The sequence below is a fragment of the Stegostoma tigrinum genome, chromosome 1 (genome assembly GCF_030684315.1).
Source record: "Stegostoma tigrinum isolate sSteTig4 chromosome 1, sSteTig4.hap1, whole genome shotgun sequence".
Lineage (NCBI taxonomy): Eukaryota > Metazoa > Chordata > Chondrichthyes > Orectolobiformes > Stegostomatidae > Stegostoma > Stegostoma tigrinum.
In genome coordinates, this window is record NC_081354.1 from 153,316,615 (window position 1) to 153,343,042 (window position 26,428).

Below are 26,428 nucleotides of genomic sequence, written 5' to 3' on the forward strand. Positions count from 1 at the left end.
ATGGCCATTTAAGAGGCCAAGAGGCATTATCACACTAAATTAGAGACACAAACTAACCACACAGACAGTTGCTGTCTGTGGCAAGACTTACACATCATAATGGACTAAAAAAAAATGAAGCAGAACAGAAAAACGGACAAAAATACATCCTTTCCTGATGCACTCAATGCATTTCATGCTCGGTTCAAACAGAAGGTCAGTGAAACAATGTCACCTGCCTTGACAACCTCAGATACACCTACTTCTTCTCTGTCACTGCTGCAGATGACAGATCAGCCTTCCTGACAGTGAACCCACAAAAAGCAGCTGGCGCAGATGGATTCCCCAGCCATGCACTCTGATCCTATCCAGACCAGCTGGGAGTATTCGCTGACATCTTTAAGTTCTTCTTGCTACAATCTGAAGTCTCCACCTGCTTCAAGAAGACCATCATCCTGGTACCACAAGAAAAAACATGCAACGTGCCTCAATAACTACTGCCCAGTAGCTCCACACTTCATAATCATAGGTACTTTGAGAGATTAGTCATGGCTCATATCAATTGTAGCCATGATCCCTTGCAATTTGCCTACCTGTGCAACAGGTTCAAAGCAGACTCCACTTCCCTAACCCTGCACACATCCCTGGAACACCTGGATAATAACGATAGCTAAGTCGATTCTACTTATTGACTCTAGTTCCGCCCACAACACTATACTCTAAACGAGACTAATCTCCAAATTCCAAGACTGAGATGTGTTTCATCCTCTGCAAATGGATTGTTGACTTCCTGACCCATGGACTGTAATCAGAGAGGACAAGTAACAGCAGCTTTTCCATGACAATCCCCAATACCAGCACCAGCACCCTGCAAAGATGTGTACCACATGCAAAACAAAATTTTTCTCGGTAGTTAGATACATGCACATGTAGATACAGAGGCATAATAAATCAAATCAAAAAATCAAATTAAAAGTCTGTGCCAAATATGGATATGATACAAGCAGTGCAGCCAATGCAATCTGAAACCAACCGTACCTGTTGAAATTCCCTCCTCCAAGGAATCACATAAAATCAATCACTGGGTACATTCAAGACAGAGATCAAAGGATTTCTAGATATTAATGTCATCCAATAGACAGAGGGGCAGGAACAGATTATTTGGCCTATTTGTCTGCCGAGTAAACCAATTTCTTTGATTTTTTTTCCAATTTTTCTCACCTCACTAATCTTTTAGTCATTCTTGGCTTTTTTTAATGGTCTGTCTAATCCTCTGACCTGCTGCCCCATCTATGCATAATTATGTATTGTCATATTTGATCCAATCTTTAACATTCTTAGTTCACCACTGATAGTGGGTTCTCCACTGGAAATCTTCTTCCAGAATGTTTCTTCAGTATATTCTGCTTTAGGAGCTTCAGCATGTATGTAACTGACCCAATTTTGTTTCTGCCCGAAGGTAACTCTCTCAATGATGATGAGAGGGAACATGCTGAGGCTAATACCAATTGAAGTAGTTATACCCTCGTATGTCAAAGACAGCTGTTGTCTATTTTTCAGGTTCAAGGCAAAAAACAGGGCACAGAACAGTTTCTCACTTTCATCATAGCCAGGTTTCAGAGGAAAAAGGATCATAAACCAAGGTTTTAAATTTTAAAAGGTGGCAAGCTTTGAAGGAATGACAAATGCACATAATTCCTGCGTAAAACATTCCAAATCAGATGTGACAGAACGAAAAAAGAAACAAAACTTCCTTTAAAGTTATTCAAATCCTCTTTCTACAGCAACCATTTCACGTAGCCTCGTGAGCAGACATCAATATTTCATTCCATCAATGACAGCCGGAAACAAAACAAAGAATCTCAAGTTGCAAGAATACTGCGTTAAATGATTGTATCAGTCAGTCTCCAACCAGGGAGATTTTCATGCTTGCATCCAGTTATGTCAGACAAGGATTAGTTTACATGAGACGGAAGAATGTATCAAATTAGGCTGTAAGTATAGAACTTATATGACCTAATTTTTAAAAAATCAAATTTACAATGTGAAACAAAATTATCCTAATATCTCCTGATAATTAAAACTGCATAGGACAACAAAGTTTATGTTACTATGGGGGAAGCCTATCATAATTTGGTAATGATAGTCTTCCTTGTTAAGGGATGTCTAGCAATTTCCAATTATTTGGTTGCAACCAATCAGCTCAGAAATGTTGACTAAAATCACAAATAATGGAACAACAGAAGACTATTCTCAAGCCCTTGAAACCGATTCAATTTGTAATCAGGTCATAGCTGATCTGTGTATCAACTGCACTTTGCCTGATCTTACCACTATCCTTGATAGTCCCACACAACGGAAAGATTTGTCCTATCATGAAGCTTTCACTATACCCACCAATCATAATGTGGGATAAGCTCTTGATTTCTAATACCATTTATCTGCGGAGATACTCCAAGATTTTTTTTCCAGCAAATCACAGTCTGATAAATTTATGAAAAATTATAATATTCACCTTGATACCCTTGCAATATTTTCACGCAATATTTGCACTTTGGCCTTCTTTTGTTTTGTATAGCACTCCAATTCATTTTCCATTGATCTGTTCAGCACTTTCTTCTACTTTAATACTTTTCAGTGAAAATTCCCCACCAAGTTACTGACCATTCTGATTGGAAAATACATCACCATCCCTTCAGTGTCACTGATCAAAATCCTGGAAGTCCCTCCTTTAAAGCACAATAGGTGTATCTACACCAAATGAACTGCAGTGATTCAAGAAGGCTTGTCACCACCACCTTCAAAAGGGCAACTTGAGATTGGCTAGAAATGCTGGCCCATGGTGCCACCCACATCCCGTGAGTAATTTAAAAACATTGCTGCACTTGAATGTGCCAGGAGAGACTTTGTCTTTTAAGAATATCTACCAATTTAGACCATTAGATGTAAGTGCAGAAATAGGCCACTGGCTTATCAAGCCTGCTCCCCTATTCACTGAGATCATGGTGGATCTGATAATCTTTCACTCCACTTTCCTCCCTTATCTCTCCAACTTTAGGTACCTTTACTGATAAAAAGTCTCTTGATCTTACTCTTGAATACAATTAATGACCTGGCGTTGACAGTGTCTGTTGGTAAAGAGTTTCACAGATTTGCTAGCCTCGAAGAGAAGAAATTCTTCACCTGTCTTAAACGTACAACCACTTACACTGACAATATGTTCTCTGCTCCAATACTCTCCCACAATGGAAGAAAACTTTTCAACATCTATCCTGTCAAGCCCCCTCAAAATGTTATATGTTTCAATAAGATTTCCTTCTACATTCTAAAATCCAATGAGTACAAGCACAACATACTCACCCTTTCTCATAGGAAATCCCTCCACAAATAGAATCAAGTGAACCTGCTCTGGACTTCCTCTAATACCAGTTTATCTTTCCTTAGATAAAGAGATCAAAACTGTTCACAAATGTTCCAAGTGTAGTCTGACAAGTGCTAATTTTAGCAAGTTCTCTCTTTTTGTGTACTCCTTTCCATTTAAACTAAGGGCTAATATTAGTTGCTAACATGTTGTGATTTATGGATGCCAAATCCCTTTGTGCTGCAGCTTTCGGTAGTACCTTTCAATTTAAATAACATTCAACTCAACTGCTCTTCATGACAATGTGTACAGCCGTACATTTTCACACATTACATTCCATGTGCTAAGTATTTGCTTACACCCAGCCTACCTATATCGCTTTGCTGGTTCTTTGTGTCATCTTCGCCATCAACGTTCAGACCTAGTTTTATGTCATCCATAAACTTGGCAAGAGTACATTCCTTTTCCTCTTCCAAGTTATTAAGAAAGTCTGTAAATGATTGCAATCCCAGCAATGATTGTGGTCTGACTCCATTAGTTATGGGCTGCCATCCCAAAAATTCCTTCCTTATCCCAACTCTTTGTCCTCTATGAGTTAGCCAATCCTCAAATCACGCTAATAAGCAATCCCCCAACAACATGGGCTCTTATCTGATCAAGGAGCTTATGCTCTTTGTGTCTATCGAAATATATCGTATCTACTGGTTCCCTGATATCTACCCTGCTTGCTACGTCCTCAAAGAATTGGAATAATTGTGTCCCCTTTGTGAAGCCATGCTGACTCTGCTTGATCATCTCATATTTCTAAATGCTATGCTATTACAATCTTCATAACAGACCACTATTTTTTCAATTATAAATGCTAAGTTAACTGGCTTAGAGACAAAATAGGAACACAGAGTTAATGCTCTGACTCTAATATGACCTCTTCTTTGGAAGTTCAAACATTGGCATTCTTAAGAATCATCATGTTGGACCAGAAACAGTAATGCTGATTCTGTCTCCACAGATGCTGCCAGACCTATTCAACTTATTCTGCAAATTCCTATTTTTATGTTACATCGGTAGTTTGCCAATCCTCTGAGAAATTTCCAATCTTTAAGGATTCTTGGAAAATTATTACCAGTGCATCTACTATGTCTGTAGCTACTTCCCTTAAAATTATAGGGTGCAAACCATCATATCCTTAGGTATATTAGCTGTCAGCCCGTTAGCTTCCCTAGAGCATTTACTCTGGGATAATTGCATTTATTTCCTTCTCATCTTTATCCCCTTGATTGCTGAGTACTTTTGAAATGTTATTAGTGTTCTCTACCATGGTTACTGATGCAAAGTATTTATTCAACTTCTCTGGCATTTCCTCATTCCCTTTTATTTCTCGCACCTTGTTCACTCAATGGTTTATTTTGATTTTGCCCTATGCTCATTTTATGTTCATACAATCCCAGCTCACAACAGCTATATGTGGACTCTCAAGTTTGTGTCACCTTTTCAGTGATAACACTATCTTCGCTACACTTGCTCCAAGCTTTCCAGCATTCTAACGCTGTTCTCTCGAGTAATCACCACATTGGCATTGTTCTGCGTCAACCAGGGGCCATCTCAGCTGATTTGTGAAGGGGTCAAGCAATGCAGAATTGCTTGTACATGCCTTCCATCATTCAGTTTGAATGGTAATTCTTGTCCATGAATTTCTTGAACTTGGGCCCTTGCACTTTGTTCATGGTGTCAATGCAGAGGCTGGCATTTTCTATTTCTCTGAACCTTTCGCTTTGATTTTATTGTAACAATGTCACCATATGCCCTGCAATCTCAATTTGGAAGGCTCGCTCATTTACTTTCTTCCAAATACTATACACGTTTAAGTAAAGAGCAATTCATTTTTGAATTTTACCTTTATCTCCCCGGCTTTGACCTACATTTCTTTTAAGCTGCACAACCACTTCCTCAACAGTGAAGAAGTACATCCAAGATTTCAAAACGATTTTGATCAACTGGGCCAATCAAATTTAATTTGGATAAATGCAAGGTATTGCATTTTTGTAAGACGAACAAGGGCGGAACTAATACTGTTAATGGTAGGGCACTGGGTAGTACTGTTGAACAGAGAGATCTAAGGGTTCAAGTACATAGCTCTTTGAAAGCTGCATCACAGGCAGACAGGGTAAGAAAGCATTCAGCATGCTTCCCTTCGTTGCTCATACCATATGAGCACAGGAGTTGCGACGTCATGATGAGGTTGTGCAGGACTTTTGTGAGGCCACTGCATCCAGTTCTGGTTGCCCTGATATAGGAAGGATATTATTAAACTGGAAATATTAAAGTAGAAAAGATTTACCAAGATATTGCCAGTACTGGAGGGTTTGACTTATAAGGAGAGGCAGGATAGGCTGGGACTTTTCATCTCTGGAGTACAGGAGATTGAAGGGTGGCCTTATAGAGGTTTGTAAAATCAAGTTTCTATTACCTTAAAGGTCCTGCTTTATCTCCTAACTGTTCAAATTCTCTCAGTAGAACATCTTTTCCAGTCTAATCAATGCCATTACCTTCCATATAGATGACAAGAACTGGATCCCGCCTTTCCCAGCCCAGAAGAGATGTCCTTCACCCTGGCACCAGCCAAGCAACACAGCTTTCTCAAGCACAAGCTCATGGGAGTAGAGAAGAGCATTTTTACTCCGGTTTTAATTAAGCCTACCATTGCTGCATTCCAACTTTCTCCCACCACTTGAATAGATCCCTGTACCAAGATGTCATGGCCTGTTTGCTCATACTCTCTGCAGTTCCCATTCTTCTCTACACTGCTTGCAAGAATCAAATCATCATTGGATAATTGTAGAGACAGAGATTACTCGAGAGCTAATGTTTGCATCCCCATACCTCTCTCACCTACAATCACATCCTTCTGTCCTTAATCACATACTGATACATACAATCATAGAGTCCTACAGCACAGTTGATGCAAATATATCAGCCAGGGTCTCCACAATTTCTTCTCTACCCTCTTGCAGGGTTCTTGGATACATCTGGTCAGTGCCAGGAGATTTATCCACCTTCATACAATCTAATACTTCCAACACCTCCTCCTCTACTGTGGACTGTGATATGGACTGTCCCCAAGATATTGCCACTAACTTCCCCACGGTAAACACAGAAGAGAAATATTCATTGAGCATCTTGCCCATCTCCTGCAGTTCCACGCATACATGTCCATGAGCTTAAATTACTTAATCTAAGGGAATACAACGATCTCTTGGAGCAAAGTATTCAAATAACATGCTCCCACCAAATGCCATGCAATGCCCATAGGTTCTGACTCTAGATCCTCAGCTCAGATAGTTGTTGCTCAGCTGCAAACACTGTTACAGATGTGTTTGCTGTGGGTCACCTTAGTACTTAGCAGCTCTCACATGCTGGAGCAGCAATACTTCACACTTGAATTCCTACTCTGAACACTTTATTGCATTTTCCACTTTGTTTTTATGTATTGGTTTTAATTATATACCTAACAAATCTTTCTTTTTTAAGACAGGGGGATTAAAAAGTCTAGGGGCCTAAACCCAAACTGAAGAATGTAATGCTGAATTTAAAAACTAGAACTATTCACCAATATTACGCACGAATCAGCTGATCTGCTTAGGCAAAAGCAACCGAGCCCTTTCCTCCTTTATCCACTGAACTCCAGAGATGCTCAATTCTGGAACTCTATAATTCAAAGTTGTAATCCTCACGACAACCATGTCCAGCACTTTGTTGGAAGCTGTACTCCCTGGGATGCTCAAGTCAAATAAATTGCACTCAAGTGCTAAGTCATACGAAGTTGGCTATTCATGCACTCTACGTGTAAAGACTCACTCAGTTAATGAGAATCCAGTTTTAGCCACTTCTTAATTAGGCTGCTTCTTCAAATCACTGCTTGGAAATGAACCTGCTCAAAGAACAGAACTACAGAATTATAAACTTCTGATTTTAGTTTGCTAAATGCAAATTATAGTTCAAAATAAGGTACATTAGGTTTGCAGAAATTAAAGGTTTTCGACAATGTCTTACTGAGCAAATGCATGTACTCAGTCCAAGGTTGAATTGAATTTGACAGTGAATTTATATGGTCCCAAAACTTTCTACAGAACTCAGTATTTATCTAGAAATGAAATCACAATTGCACAAAAATGCTAGTCAGAGACAGAGTGAGAGTGAGTGAGTGAGTGAGAGAGAGAGAGTGTAAGTGTGAGTGTGAGTGTGTGTATGAGAGTGAGTGAGTGAGTGAGTGAGTGAGTGAGTGAGTGAGAGAGAGAGAGAATAAATTAATATTTTAAATTTAAGTAAGGCAAAATGGAATCAAAATGAGGCTACTGCAATGCTAGCAGTGGCCTTCAGTTAAATGATTAATGAGAAGCGAGAAGCAAGCAGCAGCAGATTCAGGATATGGGCAGTGGATCAGAAGTGGCAACAGCTAATGGGGAAACAATTAGTTGCAGGAACACAAAAGCAGTCAGAAGGAGGAAGTAGCGATGGCACTTGTGAGTTGGTTGAGCAAAAACTGGGCAGCACCATCTACATTCTTTGAACATAGAAACGGGAGGAATATTCCTACTCCTGCCAGCCCCCAATTTGAGAACTGGCCAGGATTTCCACATAAATACAATGGTTACAAAGGTAGGTCAGAGATTAGGAATACCAGAGTAAGTAATTTACCTTCTGACTCCCAAAGCCTGTCCACCAATTATATGACACGTTTCAGGAGCATGATGAAATACTCCCATTTGCTGGATGACAACTGCTCCAACAACACTCAAGAAACTTGATACATTCAAGACAAAGAAACCTGCTACCATATCTACAAACATTCAGTCACTCCACCACTGACACTCAGTAGCAGCAGTACGTACTATCTACAAAATGCACAGTAGAAATTTGTCAAAGATCCTCAGACAGCAACTTCCTTATCCACAGCCACTTCCATCGAGAAGGATAGGGTGGCAGAAACATGGGTACACGAACACTTGCACGCTCTCCTGCAAGCCACACATCATCCTGATTTGAAAATATGTCACCTTACCTTCAGTATCAATGGAGCAAAATCCTGGAATTCCTCCTTAACAACATCATGAGTAAGCACAATAAATAAATTGCAGAGATTGAAGAATGTAGCTCACCACCACTTTGTAAAGTGCAGCAAGAAACAGGCAATAAATGCTGCCCGAGCCAGCAAAGCCTACATCCCATGAGTGAAATAATAAAAAAAAATGAAATCTTATTTTGCTTTCTATTTCTCTTTAAGGCCTGATTGTTAGATTGTACATATACCTTGGTTAGCCTGAAAACTGCTGCTGTGTGAAAAAAAACCATGTTTGTTTCAGAGCACTGCAAGCCATTTATTGAGCTTTATCAATAAGATAGGCACTGCAATTCCAGCTTGTAATTAACCTGGTTGTTATTGTTCCATAAAGAAGCCTGAAAAGGCCTTTTAGTTGGTCGGAAATGGATGCTTTGTGGCCATATGTCTAGGTCAGAGCATAGATAAGTGAGAATATGGAAAAAGTCAAATGTGTGTGTGTTTGTGTACTAGCAGGTCCTCACAATGAGTGTTAGAATGCAATTCGGTCAAATCTGATAGTATCAGAGATAATGGGAACTGCAAATGCTGGAGAATTCCAAGATAATAAAATGTGAGGCTGGATGAACACAGCAGGCCAAGCAGAATCTCAGGAGCACAAAAGCTGACGTTTCGGGCCTAGACCCTTCTGATGAAGGGTCTAGGCCCGAAACGTCAGCTTTTGTGCTCCTGAGATGCTGCTTGGCCTGCTGTGTTCATCCAGCCTCACATTTTATCATCTTGGGTCAAATCTGATAATGCATTTTCTTCTCACAATCCATGTTAGTTCATTGCACTTCAATTTACAAGAATGTTTAGCTGAAATTCCATTCCATTGGTTGAGGAGGAGAATGAAAATAAAAAAAAAAGCTGCATAAAATCTTGCTGGGCAAGCATCGGGGTCTTTCAGATATGCCTTCCAAAATATTCAATGACTGCCATCACATTTATCCACTTCTGTATAAAATGCTCAGAACAGAAAACGCCTTTTTGTTCTCCAGATGGTCAATCCTACTGTTCATTTGTAACAATGCTGTGCATACTGGTTTCCAATCTGAAACCAGGTGATCAGTGTTCACTGTGACCGCACTCAGTCCCTATAAAAGACACTAATTTATAGGAAATTTGCTCACATCACTGAAATAAAACAAGTATCTCCTTCCCAAAATCCACAAACGTGACTGCCCCGTTCGACCCATTGTCTCCGCCTGCTCCTGCCCAACTGAACTCATCTCTACCTATCTGGACATCATCTTCTCCCCCTTGGTCCAGGAACTCCCTACCTACATCCATGACACCACCCACGCTCTCCACCTCCTCCAGAACTTCCAATTCACCGGTCCCCAACACCTCATTTTCACTCTGGACATCCAGTCCCTATACACCTGTATTCCTCATGCAGATGGCCTCAAGGCCCTCCGCTTCTTCCTGTCCCGCAGACACGAACAGACCCCATCCACTGACACCCTCATCCGCTTATCCGAACTCGTCCTCACCCTCAACAACTTCTCTTTTAATTCCTCCCGCTTCCTACAGAATAAAGGGGATGGCCATGGGCCCAAGCTATGCCTGCCTCTTTGTAGGGTACGTGGAACAATCCCTGTTCCCAAGCTTCACTGGCCCTATTACCCCATCTCTTCCTCCGTTACATTGATGACTGTTTCGGCGCCGCCTCATGTTCTCACAAGGCGCTCAAACAGTTCATCCACTTCACTAACACCTTCCACCCCAACCTTCAGTTTACCTGGACCATCTCTGACACCTCTCTCTGGCTCCATCTCTGGCATCCAACTGGAAACTGATATCCATTTTAAACCTACCGACTCCCACAACCACCTGGAATTCACCCACCTTCCTGTAAAAATGCCATCCCCTATTCCCAATTCCTTCGCCTCCACTGCATCTGCTCCCAAAATGAGGCATTCAACGCCCGAACATCCCAGATGTCCTCTTTTTTCAAAAACCGCAACTTCCCCTCCACAGTGATCAAAAACGCCCTCAACCGAGTCTCCCGCATTTCCCGCAACTCATCTCTCACACCCGCATTTCGCAATAATAACCAAAACAGAATCCCCCTGGTCCTCACTTACCACCTGACCAACCTCAAAATCCAACACATCATCAGCCGACATTTCCGCCATCTGCAATCTGCCCCTATCACCAAAGACATTTTTCCCTCCCCACCCTTATGTGCTTTTCATAGGGACCACTCTCTTCGTGGCTCCCTTGTCCTCTCCACACTCCCCTCCAGACTCACCACCTCCCGGCACTTTTCCCTGCAACTGAAGCAAGTGCTACACCTGCCCCAATACCTTCACCCCCCCACCCCAATCCCAGGCCCGAGGAAGACTTTTCACATCAAATAGATGTTCACCTGCACGTCTGTCAATGTTACATACTGTATCCACTGTTCCCATTGTGGCCTCCTCTACATCGGCGAAACCAAACAGAGGCTTGGGGATTGCTTTGCGGAACACCTACGCTCCGTTCACAACAAACAACTACACCTCCCAGTCGCGAACCATTTCAATTCCCCCCCGCTAAACCCCGACCACCTCACTCCTCGGACGACATGTCCATCCTGGGCTTCCTGCATTGCCACTGTGGATGTTGGAAATCAGAAATGGTATCAAAAACTGCTTGAAAAACTCTGCGGATCTGGCAACATCTGCGGAGATCAGAGTTAACATTTCAGGTCCACCCCCCCTTCTTCAAAATTAAATGTAGCTTGGAAAGGGTTGGGAGGTTAAGGGGCAAAGAGTAAATGACAAGTAGAGATGGAGCCCAGAGAGAGAGAGAAAAACAGTTGGGCGGACAGAGGACTAGGTAAGGGTCAGCCTGGGAGAACAAATAGCTGCTAATTCTGTGGCTAACAACGGGGTGCTTGTGGTAGGAGGCCATGTGATCACAAGGCTTGCTATGAGGGCTTTGGGGGAGGGCAACAGGAAAAGGTGCTCAGTCCCTAAAATTATTGAACTTCATATTAATTCCAGAAGGTCGTAGAGGTCCCAAGCAGAAAATGACAGAAATAACATTATTTATTTGATCAATGATACTTTTGATATGAGACAGCTCCCACATATCATTTTAATAAAAGTGTCATCACTTGATTTGTTTGCCAGAGATGCAGGTAGAAGCATACGCGTATTCTCACTGGACAAGTAATCCAGGCTAATGCTCTGGCGGTAAGAAAGGAAAAGCCACTGCCCTTACATGGTTCACCCAACATGCGACTCCAGACCCACAGCAATATGGTTGATTCATCACTGCTTTGAGACAGTAAGAGCGGTAGATGCTGGAAGCCAGAGTCACAGATGTGAAGCTGGAAAAGTACAGCAGGTCAAACAGCATCCAAGGAGGCTGAAAGTTAATGTTTTGGGCTGAAACCCTTCGGCAATCCTGACAAAGGGTCTTGGCCCAAAACACTGGCTTTCCTGCTCCTCGGAAGTTGTCTGGCCTGCTATGCTTTCCCGGTTTCACATCTGTTGACTGATTCATCACTGCTCTCTGAAATAGCCGAGCAAGCCACTCAGTTTTATCTATTAAAAGGAATTAAACTGGACAAACCAGCAGAACTGACAACCGTATACAAAAGACTGCTGACCTTGCAAAGTTCTCTTTAATAACGTCTGGAGATTTTAAGCCTGGGGTACCGGTCCCACAGATTGGTCAAGGAAAAGCCTGACGCTGTCTATAATGCTTGATCCTTTGAGAAAGGCTGTGTCCCGAACACCGGAATCATAATTCCTGGGTGTGTTGTCTCCAACAATGAGGACACATCAACCACGGATAGTGTTCCAATGATAAGACAGTTGGGAAAAATTTGGGGAATTGCTCTGGGAGACCTTAAACATGAATTCAGATTACATGAAATGTAATAGCATTACATCAAATATGGGCAAGGAAACTTTCTGCTGCTTATCACCTAGACCATCCCATCCTGGTACTACCACCCACAATGTGGATACCAAGGGCATGGAATGTGTTCATATCTTCATTACCAATTGTGTCTGAATAGCGCCACCACTAATCAACCTAGTCGAATTCTAAACTGCACAGCAGATGGTGAGAAAACCAACAAGAGACAAAAACATATTCATCCTCATTTACACACTTGTTACAGGTGTATCTGCACATTATAGCAACGGTAGGAGAGACCACTGTATGGTTCCAGTTGTTGGTTTGTTCACTAAGCTGGCTGGTTTTTGTGCAAACCTCCATTGAAGCATTGTAGTTCTGTCCTATTCTGATTCTGTCTGTCATGATGGGTAGTCTTGTCTCCAGTTTTGCACTATAATGGTATGCAAATGGAGTGTATTTCAACACGTTTGTTTATTGCAACAGTGGTTGAAAACCAGGCCTCCAGGAATTCTTGTGCTTGTCTTTGTTTTGCTTGACCCAGTACTGTTACTTTGTCCTAGTTAAACTGATGTCCTTTGAGGTCCGAGTGTATCAAAATGAGGGAGAGTTGATTGTGCTGTTTTACTGCGAGTTGGTGTTCATGTATCTTGGTGGTGAGTTTCCTGCCCAAATGTCCTATATAGTGTTTCTCGCGTGGTATTTTGTGTATCACATTTGTCCTGCTCATTATGGGTATGGGGTCTTTTGTCTTTTGAGAGTAACTGGCAAAGTGTGACTGTTGGTTTGTGTGCTGTATTATTCTGAGAGATCATAGGAGTCTTGTAGTCAGTTCCAATGCGGCTCTCAGCCAGGGTGGGGTGGCCTATGTGTTGGGACGTACAGTCTCTTCTTGATGTTATTTCCCAGGCATCGGTGGATAAAGCTGTTAGGATACCCGTTGTCCATAAAGACTTTGTATAGTGTTGCTTTTCATTTTTGTGCAGCTCCAGTGTGTTGCAGTATGTTATCACTTGTTTAAACAGAATCTTGACACAGATCTTCACTAAAACATTGAACGGTATGGTTCCCGTGGAGACAAAATCCTGCCTTCATATTGTGACTATCCTCCGACTATCCTCAGCATGACTGTGCCAAATGGGATATATTCTGAACAGATCTAGCACCACAAAACTGGGTGCCCATGAGACACGTCAGTTTTCAGCATCAGAACTGTATTCCAACATAATCTACTACTTTGTGACCTGGCATTTGTCCTAGTCTACCACAAACCTCAATCCAGTGATCAATCGTGTGAGCGCAGCAGGGCAGCACCAGGCATACAAAAAAATGCCAACCTGGTTAAGCTCTAACGCAGGACTACCTGTATGCCAAGGAATATAAGCAGCAAGTGATTGACCAATCTAAACAATTCTTCAACCAACAGAACTGACATAAGCTCTTCAGTCCTGCCGCATCTATTTATGAATGATCATAGATAATTAAACAATTCCCCAGAGGAGAGGTTTTACATATTCTAATCCTAAATTATGTGGGAGTCCAGCATGTCAGTACAAAAGGAAAGATCCAAGCACTTAAATCCATCTTCATCTTCAGCCAGAGATGTTGCGTGGACAATCAATTTTAGTTCATCAAGTGTACCCAGCATGATAAAAACCAGTCTTCAGCCAATTTGATTCACTCTACATAAGGTCAAGGATTGTCAAAAGGCAATGGATATTGCAAAGGATATGGGCCTTATTGAATACTTGCACTTGAGAACTAGTTGTAGCCCTCGTCAAGCTGTTCCAGCAGTTACAAGGTTGGATTCCATCTGATAATGTAGAAATTTGCCTGGCTGTGTCCAGTGCACAAAAAGCAAGACAATTCCTCTTGACCAATTGCTTCTCTATCAGATTACTCTTAATCAACAGCAAAGGAATGGAAGCTATCCTGAATAGTGCTATCAAGCAGCACTTACTCAATAATAATCTGCTCACTGAAGCTCAGTTTGGAATCTGCCAGGCTGACAGAGCTGATCTGGTTACAGTTTGGTCCAAACTTAAATTAAATAGTTGAAGTCAAGAGGAGAGAAGAGGCTGACTGCATGGTAGTATATGACAGAGTGCGGCCTTAAGGAGCCTTGGCAAAATTAGAGTCAGTGGGAATCAGGGGAAAACCTTCCACTGGTTAGAATCATAGCTGATGGAGGGGAAGACAGCTGTGGTATGTAGACAAAGTCTGAAGTCACCTAACAAAGGAGCAGTGTTCTGAAAGTTTGAGATTTCAAATAAGCCTGTTGGATTATAATCTGGTGTCATACGACTTCTGTCTTTGTCCATCCTGGTCCAACACCAGGACCTCCACGTCATGGCATGTAGAGTTCAATCATCTCAATCCCAGGCCATATTGGTAGAGTGCCACAGAACAGTGCTGTCTGCAGCTGTTTCATCAACAACCTTCCTACCACAAAGTAGTAGTGAAGATGTTCATTGATGATTGTACAAATGATCAGCACTACCTACAGCTCTTTCAATACTGCAACAGTCCTTGCTTAAATGTAGCAAGACCTCAACAACATTCAGGCTAGAGCTGACAATTAGCAAGAGAAGCGAAAGTTGCCGAAGTCCCCAAGGACCAACGGCTGCTGACACATTAGACGGAAGTAACTCATTGTAAGTTTAACATGAAGGTCACCACTCCTTAGGTAAGGGGTGACACTGAGGAAACTGGACCTTCGTGGCAACTTTAACCCATTGGGAATTGCTGTTGGCACCAGTGTGTAAACCAATCCAGTCAAGCAAGCTAATGGAGTCCCAACAGAACAAATGCATAATAATGCAGCAATGCACAATATTCAGAATTTAGGATCCCTACAGTGTGGAAGCTGGCCATTTGGCCCATCAAGTCCACACTGGCCCTCTGAAGACCGCCCCACTCAGACCCTCCCGCACCCCTATCTCTGGTAATCCTGCATTTCCCATAGTTAATCCACCCAGCCTGCAAAACCCTGGACACTATGGGCCATTCAGCATGGCTAATTCACCTAGCCGGTACATCTCTGGGCTCTGGGAGGAAACCAAACCGACCGGATAGAACCCAAACAGGGAAAACATACAAACTCCACACAGACAGTTGCCAAAGGGTGGAATCGAATGCAGGTCCCTGGTGCAGTAATGCAGCAGTGCTAACCACTGAGCCACTGTGCCACACCGCATATTTTACAGAATTCAAAGTTTTCCATACAGCTTGGTACAGCTCATTTATTTTTGGCAACATTCATGCCATATATGTCCCAGGCCATGGTATCTCCAATAAAACAGAATCCAACCATCACCTCTTGATGTTCAATAGTATTATCATAGCTGAATTCAGCATCCTGAGGATTAACAGTGACCATAAATTGAACTGGATGAGCCATAACGGGATTGAGTAAAGCCAGCACTTAAAGTTAAAGAACATGGAGCAGGGTGTATTTTTAAATATGGATCCAAAATTGGGCGACTGACAGAACATAAAAAGTGGGAACACGTGGGTCTTTTTCAGCAAGGAAGGCAGTGACTAGATGATACTCCAAGGATCGATGCTTGGACCCTAGTTATTGACAATATATATCAATAACCTGGACGAGGAAACAATGCAACATTTCTCAGCTTGCTGATGACTCCAAATTGGGTGGAATTCAGTTATGAGGGTGAGGCAAGGAGGGGCTTAAAGGTGACTTGAGTGAGTGGGCAAACATGTGTACTATGCGGTTAAATATGAAATTATACATTTTGGTGTGGAAAACAGAACAGAAATGTATGATTTAAATGGTGATATATTCAGAAGGATGAATGTACAAAAATGATCTGGGTGTCCTTGCGCATCAATCAATTAGAGTAGACAGGCAGACGCAGTGAGTGACTAGGCAAGCAAATGGTACAGTGATCTTCATTGAGAGAAGACCTTGCTCAGAAGTAGGCAAGTCTTACTACAAATGTGTAGGGCCATGGTGAGGCCATAGCTGGCCATTACATGCAGTTCTGGTCACTAAGCTAATACCGGGAATGGCGGGGCTGAGAGGATAAATTGGTTTGACTGGGCCTGTATTCAATAGAGTTTACAAGGATGAGAGGGGATCCGACTGAAACACAAACTTGTAACAGGGATGGGCAGACGAGATGCAAAGAGGATGCTTTTGCTGTTTGGGGAGTCCAAAACAAGGATGCAGGTTAAAAATCCTGCAGCTCCTTCTCTACTAGTGGTGCAGGTCTATTGACTCTACGGGGACTGCAACAATTCAGGAAGATAGCTCAGTATCACATTCTCAAGGGCAATTAGGGAAAGAAAATAAATTCTGTCCTACCCAGCAACACCCACATCCCATGACTGAATTTCAAAAAAAAAACCTTATAATTTATTGCTGCCTTATTGCATAATGCTATTTATTAAAACACATTTGCACATATCACATGAAATAAGAATGCTGCATGCACTGCAGTACAGTAGGTTATGCTTGATCGTAACAAAATACATCACTTTTCCACTGTTTCACTATGAACAGCATTTAAAGGATAATGCTTTGGCAACTCCTTTTAATGCAGAAGAACAACTAAATATTACCAAGTGCATAAGATACGATGCTTTATCTGTGAGTAAAATCTGTAAAATTCTATTTCAACCTAGATGTGAACCTAATGGATGTTATAAAAAAACACTGAGAAGTGAAGAATGGCTTGTAATTTTGAATATGCGTAATATAATGCAGCAATGCATAATATATTGCACAAAACTCTAAATTTGCCATACAGCTTGATAACAGTTCCTTTGTGTTTCCGGCTACAGATAAGTAGTGTTTTAAATGTACTTGAGTGATTTCCGATTCCAAGTCAGCTGTCACACATAAAAGCATTACAAATAATGCTGAGACTGCCAGATGCTATTTTTATTAACCCTTCTGAATGATGTCAAATGGAAAGGCCAGTAAAATAATTTTGCTTTAGGTATAGTGCACTAACTTCCTTGCTCAAGAGCTTTTCCACCACTGAATACACTTGGAATTTGGCTAGAACATTTCACTGAAACTACTAAATAAATGGTGAAAACACACGACCACAGAACCCAAAATTACATGATCATTTGACTGCGCTGATCTCAACTGACACAATGAATCTCTTTCAAAAATGGTTGCTTAGAATTTAATGACATTACAGAATTTTTCAACTGTTCAGGAAAACTCAGGAATTCACTAGGACAGCAATGCAATTCCTTTACAGCAGCTGCTTTACCATCAGAATCTATTTGGTCTTTGGGGAATCTAGAACAAAATGCGGTAAGCTGTCTGTCCACTGAAATTTTGGAAGACTGTGTTACTCAGTTTTATTAGGTTAGGGTATTGAGGGATTTGGATTGGAGATCAACTGCTGCAGTTGAAGTAAGCAACAATAGTCCAATCAAGTGTAACTAATCCAATATTAGTCACTTGATCAAAAACAAAGCTGCTGGAAAAGTTCAGCAGGTCTGGCAGCATCTCAGGAAGGGTCACTGGACCTGAAACGTTAACCCTGTTTTCTCCTCCATAGATGTTGCCAGGCCTGCTGAGCTTTTCCAGCAATTTTGTTTTTGTTCCTGATTTACAGCATCTGCAGTATTTTTGGTTCTTAATTTGTTGCTTTATGGTGTAGAACTTGTATCGTTTCAACAGTACTCATTGTCTAAGTATTTCCTCTTGTATTCATCAAGACAATTTACGAGAAGACTGACATAAGAGGAAAACCAATATTTATACTGCATGAGAGGAGATTGAGAGAAGAGTACTGATTATTGGTAGACATATTTCTCTTTGGCAGAGGCGTTTCCATGGAGAATGCACAAGTCAGTGATTGACAGTTAACTGCCAGTCTTTGTTTAGGTTTTAAACCAGACAAATTGACTGAAGGGGTAGTTCATTTTCCAGCAATAAGCTAACATGCTTCCTCATCCACTGATATGTCATAAAAACATGCTGTTTTATCATAATGCCAACCTTTACCTGTATGCTCTCAAAAGACTATATTTTAACGATAGTTTGGCCTCAAGTCACATTAAAGTGGTTGCACATTAAAGTGAAAGTAGCAATTACATATTTCTGTGCATGCAGGGTAGGCTCAATCGGTCACATGACTTCCCTCTTCAATTATATTATAAACAGCCAATACACTCAAGCATTCTCAGACATGAAAACAGGAAGTGAAATGCATTGAATATCTGCCATATTTTAAAAATATACAAAAAGTGGAATAAATGGATTTAAATATTTCTAACTGAAGTATCACAATCTATGGATGTGAGTATGCTCGCTGAGCTGGAAGGTTAGTTTTCAGATGTTTTGTCACTTTTTTTTATTTGAAAAAATATACTTTATTCGTAAGATGTACAAAAAATAAACCACATTTATACACCTACCCAGTCATGCAAGCTGCTCCGGGTTACCCAGGGGGTAAATACACCAACTAAAGGAAAAAAACAAAACAAAGAAGAAAAAAAAAGCAAAGAAAATACCCCAGCAGTCATCTCCCGGACAGTCCCCATTGGCCCCTGACCAGCTGGGGAAGGTGCCAGCTGGGCCCAGTTACCAGATAGGGCCCTTTTTTCTATTCTGGGCGAGGGGTTTCATACCGTGGTCTTTCCCCACTGCGCCTTGCGGCGGCTGCCCCAAGCGTTAGCGCGGCCCTCAGCACGTAGTCCTGGACCTTGGACTGCGCCAGTCTGCAACACTCGGTCGGGGTCAGTTCTTTCAGCTGGCAGACCAGCAAGTTGCGGGCAGACCAAAGAGCGTCTTTCACCGCAATGATAGTCCTCCAGGCGCAGTTGATGTTGGTCTCGGTGTGTGTCCCGAGAAACAGCCCATAGTGGACGGAGTCCCATGTCATGGAGCTGCTCAGGACGAACTTCGACAAGAACCACTGCATCCCCCTCCAGACCTCCTGCGAATAGGCACACTCCAGAAGGAGGCGATCGACAGTCTCATCCCCCCCGCAGCCGCCTCGAGGGCAGCGTGTGGTGGTGCAGAGATTCCGGGCATGCATAAAGGATCTCACTGGCAGAGCCCCTCTCACTGCCAGCCAAGCAATGTCCTTGTGCTTGTTTGAAAGTTCTGGCGATGAGGCATTCTGCCAAACGACTTTGGCAATCTGCGTGGGGAAACACACGACGGGATCCACCCTCTCCTTTTCCCGAAGGGTCTCGAGGATACTACGTGCTGACCACTGCCTGACGGCCTTGTGGTCAAAAATTCAAAAATTTCTCCACCAAGGACAGGTGGTACGGGATGGTCCAACTACTCGGAGCGTTCCGCGGCAACAAGGCCAGGCCCATCCTTCGCAACACCAGGGACAGGTAGAACTTCAGTAAGTAGTGACACTCGGTGTTTGCATACTGAGGATCTACGCACAGCTTGAAGCAGCCGCACACAAAGGTAGCCGTCAGGGCGAGGGTGGCATTCGGTATGCCCTTTCCCCCATTTTCCAGGTCTTTGTACATGGTGTCCCTGTGGGCCCGGTCCATCCTCGACCCCCAAATGAAGTGGAAGATGGCCCGGGTGACCGCAGCAGCGCAGGTCCAGGGAATAGGCCAGGCCTGCGCCACATACAACAGTACCGAAAGCCCCTCGCACCTGACAACCAGGTTCTTACGTGCGATGGAGGGGGACCGGAGCGTCCACCTGCCCAGCTTCTGCTTCAGTTTGGTGATACGCTCCTCCCAAGACTTAGTGCATGCTCCAGCTCCACCGAACCAAACACCCAGCACCTTCAGGTAGTCTGTCCTGATGGTGAAGGGGATGAAGGAGCGGTCGTCCCAGATCGCGAAGAAAATGGCTTCGCCCTATTGACTTTGGCACCCGAGGCCAGTTGAAACTGGCCGCAGATGTCCAACAGCCCAATCACCGACCGACGATCGGTGCAGAAGACGGCGACATCGTCCATGTACAGGGAGGTCTTGACCTGAAGGCCTCCGCTGCCTGGGATAGTCACATCCTTCCTGATGGGTGCGGCGAAGGGCTCCACACTTCACACGAACAAGGCAGGAGAGAGCAGGCAGCCCTGCCTGACTCCAGATCTGACGGGAAAACTGTCCGACTCCCACCCGTTGATCGAGAATGCGCTGACGATGTTGGTGTGGAGCAGCCGGATCCAATTGCGGATACCCTCCCCGAACCCCAATTTGGAGAGGACGTCCCTCATGTAAGCATGAGAGACCCTGTCAAAGGCCTTCTCCTGGTCCAGGCTGACAAGGCAGGTGTCCACCCGCCTGTCCTGCACGTAGGCGATCGTATCCCTGATGAGCGCGAGGCTCTCAGCGATCTTCCTGCCCGGCACAGCACAGGTTTGGTCAGGGTGAATCACCGACTCCAGGACAGACCTGACCCGGTTGGCTATGACCTTGGCCAGGATTTTGTAGTCCACATTCAATAGTGAAATGGGACGGCCGATTCTTAATTTCTTCCCTCTCCCCCTTCCTCTTGTAAATGAGGGTGATGATGCCCTTCCTCATGGACTTGCACATTTCCCCTGCCCGAAGCGCACTATCGTACACCTCCAGCAGGTCCTAGCCGACCAGGTCCCACAGAGCTTGACTGGTAAGCCGTCGCTCCCAGGAGTCTTATTCCTCTCCAAGGACCTGAGGGCTCTGGTCGGCTCGTCCAGGGATATCGGCCGGTCCAGCCACTCCTTCGTGCCGTCGTCTACGACCTCCGTGATAGACGAAAGGAACGACTCAGAGGCCGTGCTGTCCATGGGCTTTGTGTCATACTGTCCGGCATAGAAGGATCTGCTGATCTTCAAAATGTCGGGCCGAGACGACGTCACCGAGCCGTCGTCCTCCTTCAGACGGCTAAGCACAGAGATCTCCTTGTGCACCTTCTGAAAGAAGGAACGCAAGCACGTCTCGTCCTGCTCCACGGAGCGGACCCTGGACTGGAAGATTATCCTGGAGGCCTCCGCGGTGAAGAGCGAGGCTTGCTGGCCCCTCACCTCGCGGAGGTCCTCCATGACATCGACCCCCATCAACTGCAGAAGGAGCAGGTTCTGCACCCTTTTCTGGAGTCGCGACAGCTTTTCCTGCCTCTCTCTCGCCTTCCAAACACCCTTGAGGACAAAGAATCTCTTGACGGTCTCCTTCACCGTCTCCCACCAGTCGCCCGGAGACTCAAAGAGGGGTTTCACGGTTCTCCAACCGGCGTACTTCCTCTGAAGCTCCTCGACGTTCTCTGGGGTCAACAGAGTCGTGTTGAGCTTCCACGTCCCCTTGCCGGTCTGCTGGTCATCCTGTAAGTGACAGTCGGCCAACAGGAGGCAGTGGTCAGAGAAGAACACCGGCTCAACGCCGGTGGACCTGACCGAGAACACCCGTGACACAAACAGGAAGTCTATCCTTGAGCGGATAGACCCGTCTGGCCGCGACCAGGTGTATCTCCGCTGCGCTCCATCTGCAGGGGTGCTGAAGACGTCGAGCAGCTTGGCGTCCTTCACCGTACCCTTCAGGAATCTGGACGTGACGTCCAGTTGACTCCCCCCACCCGCTGTCCCCACGCTGGATCTTCCATCTGCATCGATGATGCAGTTGAAGTCTCCGCCTAGGATGACCGGCCTGAACGTAGCCAGCAGCGGTGGAAGCCGCTGCAGGACGGCCAACCGCTCACTCTGTACCGCTGGGGCGTACACGTTGATCAGCCTCAGGGGAGCGTTCCTGTAGGTGACATCAGCCACTAGGAGGCGCACCCCCACCACCTCCTGAACTTGCGAGATGGTGAAGTTGCGCCCCCACAGCAGAATAGCCAGGCCCGAGGAGCGACAGTCGTTAACCCCCGACCAGATCAAAGGCCCACAGGTCCAGGCGCCGGACCATTTCCCGTACCTGCTGAGGTGCGGTACCCCGCACTCCTGCAGAAACAGGAGGTCTGCCTTGACGGTGGTCAAGTAGGCCAACGTGGATACACATTTAGCGGTGGACTTGACGCTGCGCACATTAATGCTCGCAACTCGTACCCCCATTGTGGGCAGTGACCGCAGTACCCTCCCCAAGTCCAAGGTCCGGCCCCTCCATCTGTCCCTTTATGCCCATTGCCAGGGCTAACTGCTGGCTGCTCTCCGGGCTCAGGAAACCATCCATGCTGACTTACGGGTGACATCCCCCTGTCAGGGGTACGGAGGCAGAAAAGTCTGGCTCTGGGTCAGGCTGGGGACACGCTGTTTCCTCCTTCCCGCCTGAAAGTTCCGGGGGGCCCTCCAGGGTCCCAGCGGCGCATGGCTGGGTGTCGGAGGGAGCCTCAGGACGCCTCCCATCACCTGGAAGCAGGGTGTTGCTTTCCTTCTCCCTTGAGATCTTTAGTTTCTGCTTTGGGCGGGCCTCCTCCAAATCTCCCTCGTCAGAGGAGCTCTTGTAGCCCCCCTGTAGCTGCCTCTTCCCGCCTGACGGTTGCGGTGCCTGGGCCCGCTGGCGCGCCTTCTTCCTCGCTTTCCGGACTGTCGTCCACTCCCCTGCGTCACCTGTTGCCTCCTCCATCAACTCCGGGTTGTCGGGGATGGGAGCGGAGCCTGGAGGGGCGCTTTGCTGGCCTCGGGCTCATCCTGCGGGGCTGGGCCCTCCTGCACGACCTGGCCCTCCTGCATATTAGTGGGGTCCTTGCAGGGCCCTGGTGCCTTCCTCTCCTCCGGGGGGGCTTGCCCCGCATTGCCCCTGCCAGCGATCCGGGCGTAGGTGGTCCCCCGCTGCGGGCATGCCCTATAGAGGTGGCCCGCTTCCCCGCAAAGGTTGCAGCTTTTTTCTTTTGGGCATTCCTTTGCAAGGTGTCCCTCCTCCCTGCAGTTCCTGCAGATGGTGGCTTTGCAGTCGACCGCCACGTGACCTGACCTACCACAGGCATGGCAGACTTTAGGTTGCCCTGCATTGGTCAGGTAGCCCTTGCTCCCGCCGATCGCAAAGCTGGACGGTTGGTGTACGATGTTCCCGTCCGAGCCCGTCCTCAGCGTCACCCTTACCTGCCTCTTACTTGTCCAGATCCCGAAGGGGTCCATGATGTTGGTTAGGTCCCCTTTCACCTTCACATACCTTCCAAGGAAGGTCAGGACATCAACTGCTGGCACATGCGGGTTGTACATGTGTACAGTCACCATACGGCTCCTCTGTGCTGGCATCACAAACAGTGGGACAGCGGTCAATACAGAGAGGGGGCCCTCACCTCCTTTCTCCTTGAAAACCTCCAGGAAGGGCTCACAAAGCTTGGCACTCCTGAAGGTTACATCGTAAAAACCTCCTCCGGGGAAATCCTGCAGGCAGTAAATGTCCGCAGCAGCGAACCCACAACAGTCCAACTGGACCCTCTTCACAAAGAACGTGCGGTCCACAGGGGCACCTTCATCCACCTTGTTCACGGAAACGCGGATGGTGTTCCGGACCCCCTGCACAAGCACTCGCCGCAGCCATCGTTGCAGATTGGCTGCTCCCCTGAACCAGCGTTCGGCCGAAGCCAGCATAAAGATCCACCGGTTGCAAGGGTGCACAGCCAACCCGACATCTTCCTTCCACCTCCAACACAGTCGCGCTCTCCTCTTCTCAGTCCACAAAAGAGTGGGCCTTTATTTTGTTCCGGATGTAAGCTGGTTCACTGAGCTGGAAGGTTTGTTCCCAGACGTTTCGTCACCATTCTAGGTAACATCATCAGTGAGCCTCTGGTGAAGCACTTGTGTTATGTCCCACTTTCTATTTATCTGGTTAGGTTTCCTTGGGTTGGTGATGTCATTTCCTGTTCTTTTTCTCAGAGGATGGTAGATTGGCTCCAAATCAATGTGTTTGTTGATGGAGTTCCGGTTGGAATGCCATGCTTCTAGGAATTCTCGTGTCTCTCTATGTTTGGATTGTCCTAGGATGGATGTGTTGTCCCAATCAAAGTGGTGTCCTTCCTTATCTGTATGTAAGGATACAAGTGATAGTGGGTCATGTCGTTTTGTGGCTAGTTGATGTTCATGTATCCTGGTGGCTAGCTTTCTGCCTGTTTGTCCGATGTAGTTTGTCACAGTTCTTGCAAGGTATTTTGTAGATGACGTTCGTTTTGCTTGTTGTCTGTATAGGGTCTTTTAAGTTCATTAGCTGCTGTTTTAGTGTGTTGGTGGGTTTGTGGGCTACCGTGATGCCAAGAGGTCGGAGTAGTCTGGCAGTCATTTGGGAAATGTCTTTGATGTAGGGGAGAGTGGTTATGGTTTCTGGGCCCGTTTTGTCACAATCTATAAAAGTGATTGCAGTCTGTGGGGAGTTGAACAGACTACCTTTTGAGCGAAAGTAAAATCACTAAGAGCAATGTGTGGATTTCTGCAGTTAACTCAATGTATGGATTTCTCAATTTCAGAGAGGTAATTACAGGGAAGGCTGACAGTTTTGCCATCATTACTACTTTAAAATCTGAGCCAATGCATATGTAATTTAGCAATGTCTCTGGACATTTTACGAGTATACTATTGAAAGAAATTTGACATTGAGCCACAAAACAGTCATTAGGATAAGGACCAGAACCTTTGTGCATAAGAACTGTCATAAAGAAGAAGGGAAACTAGAGGCAGAGTGGTTTACTGAAGGAAGTCCAGTAAATTTTATTCCTCAGATAACACATATGGAGACTACTTGGTCGGGTACAGTAGTCCAAATACTGGCATCTGAATTTATATTTCAAGAGAAAATATTATCCTCCCTTTGTGATATTGTACATGTGAGTATCTAAGGAAATAATAGGGCATTAAATACCTCCAAATAGTAGCTGATCTGTTTATGCAATTTGTTTTTTCAAACAATCTCTCAAACTCTAATATGATGTTCAGTGCAGTGTTAAGATTTTGTTCAATAATTTTAAAACCCTCGAACTGCATTATTTACATGCAGTAGGCTACATAATTCAGAAATATGTGAACTTTTATGGAAGGAGTTTTGACTCCATATTTGGAAGTCAATTTTATTTAGAAGTTAACAAAAGAAGATAGAGATAATGGGAACTGCAGATGCTGGAGAATCCAAGATAACAAAGTGTGGAGCTGGATGAACACAGCAGGCCAAGCAGCATCTCAGGAGCATAAAAGCTGACGTTTCGGGCCTAGACCCTTCATCAGAGAGGGGGATGGGGTGAGGGTTCTGGAACAAATAGGGAGAGAGGGGGAGGTGGACCGAGGATGAGAGAAAAGAAGATAGGTGGAGAGGAGAGTATAGGTGGGGAGGTAGGGAGGGGATAGGTCAGTCCAGGGAAGACGGACAGGTCAAGGAGGTGGGATGAGGTTAGTAGGTAGATGGGGGTGCGGCTTGTGGTGGGAGGAAGGGATGGGTGAGAGGAAGAACAGGTTAGGGAGGCAGAGATAGGCTGGGCTGGTTTTGAGATGCAGTGTGTGGAGGGGAAGAGTTGGGCTGGTTGTGTGATGCAGTGGGGGGAGGGGACGAACTGGGCTGGTTTTGGGATGCGGTGGGGGAAGGGGAGATTTTGAAGCTGGTGAAATCCACATTGATACCATTGGGCAGTGTGTTCATCCAGCTTCATACTTTGTTGTCTTAAAAAGAAGATAGATATAGTTCTTAGGTTAAAGGAGTCAAAGGGTATGGAGGGAATGCAGGAACAGGGTATGGAGCTGGATGATCAGTCATGTACATATTGAATGGCAGTAAAGACTTGAAGGGAAAAACGGTTTACTCATTTTTAAAATTATATTTCTATGCAAAAAGGAGAGTTTGGCGGGGAAACAAAAAGAGTAGCTAAACTCTTCACATCTATTAATAAGTGACATGGAACAAAATATTTCACTCGTCATATCGGAAATCAATGATGCAATTACCATCCCGTTTTACAATCTTAAAAATGCTTAAAGGAGATACATAAAAAACTCTGCTGATTAGCTCCAACATCAGTACAGGTCAGCAGGATTTCCAAGCATGCCCAACATTAAGTCACAACTTGGAGGAAAAGATAGGTTGTTGACTTAGCTATTCTGATTGCTGACTCAAGATTGAGGAAGAGAATTCCACAGATTATCCACACTTGAGAAAAAGGTTTCTTTTCATTTCAGTATTAATTTTTAAACAACATCCCCTGGGTGTAAACTCTGCCCAAAAGGAGGAATATCCTCTCATCCCTAAAATGATTAGGAAGTCAGAGACACGCATCT

General features: G+C 44.8%; 1 protein-coding gene and 1 pseudogene across 6 annotated transcripts in view; both read right to left on the bottom strand.

The window, feature by feature from the left end:
• LOC125455412 (WD repeat-containing protein 7) overlaps window positions 1-26,428 on the bottom strand; it is a 626,944-nt gene that overhangs the window by 243,211 nt on the left and 357,305 nt on the right. The gene's annotated exons all lie outside the window — the stretch shown is intronic.
• LOC125455422 (small nuclear ribonucleoprotein G-like) lies at window positions 4,853-5,064 on the bottom strand (annotated as a pseudogene).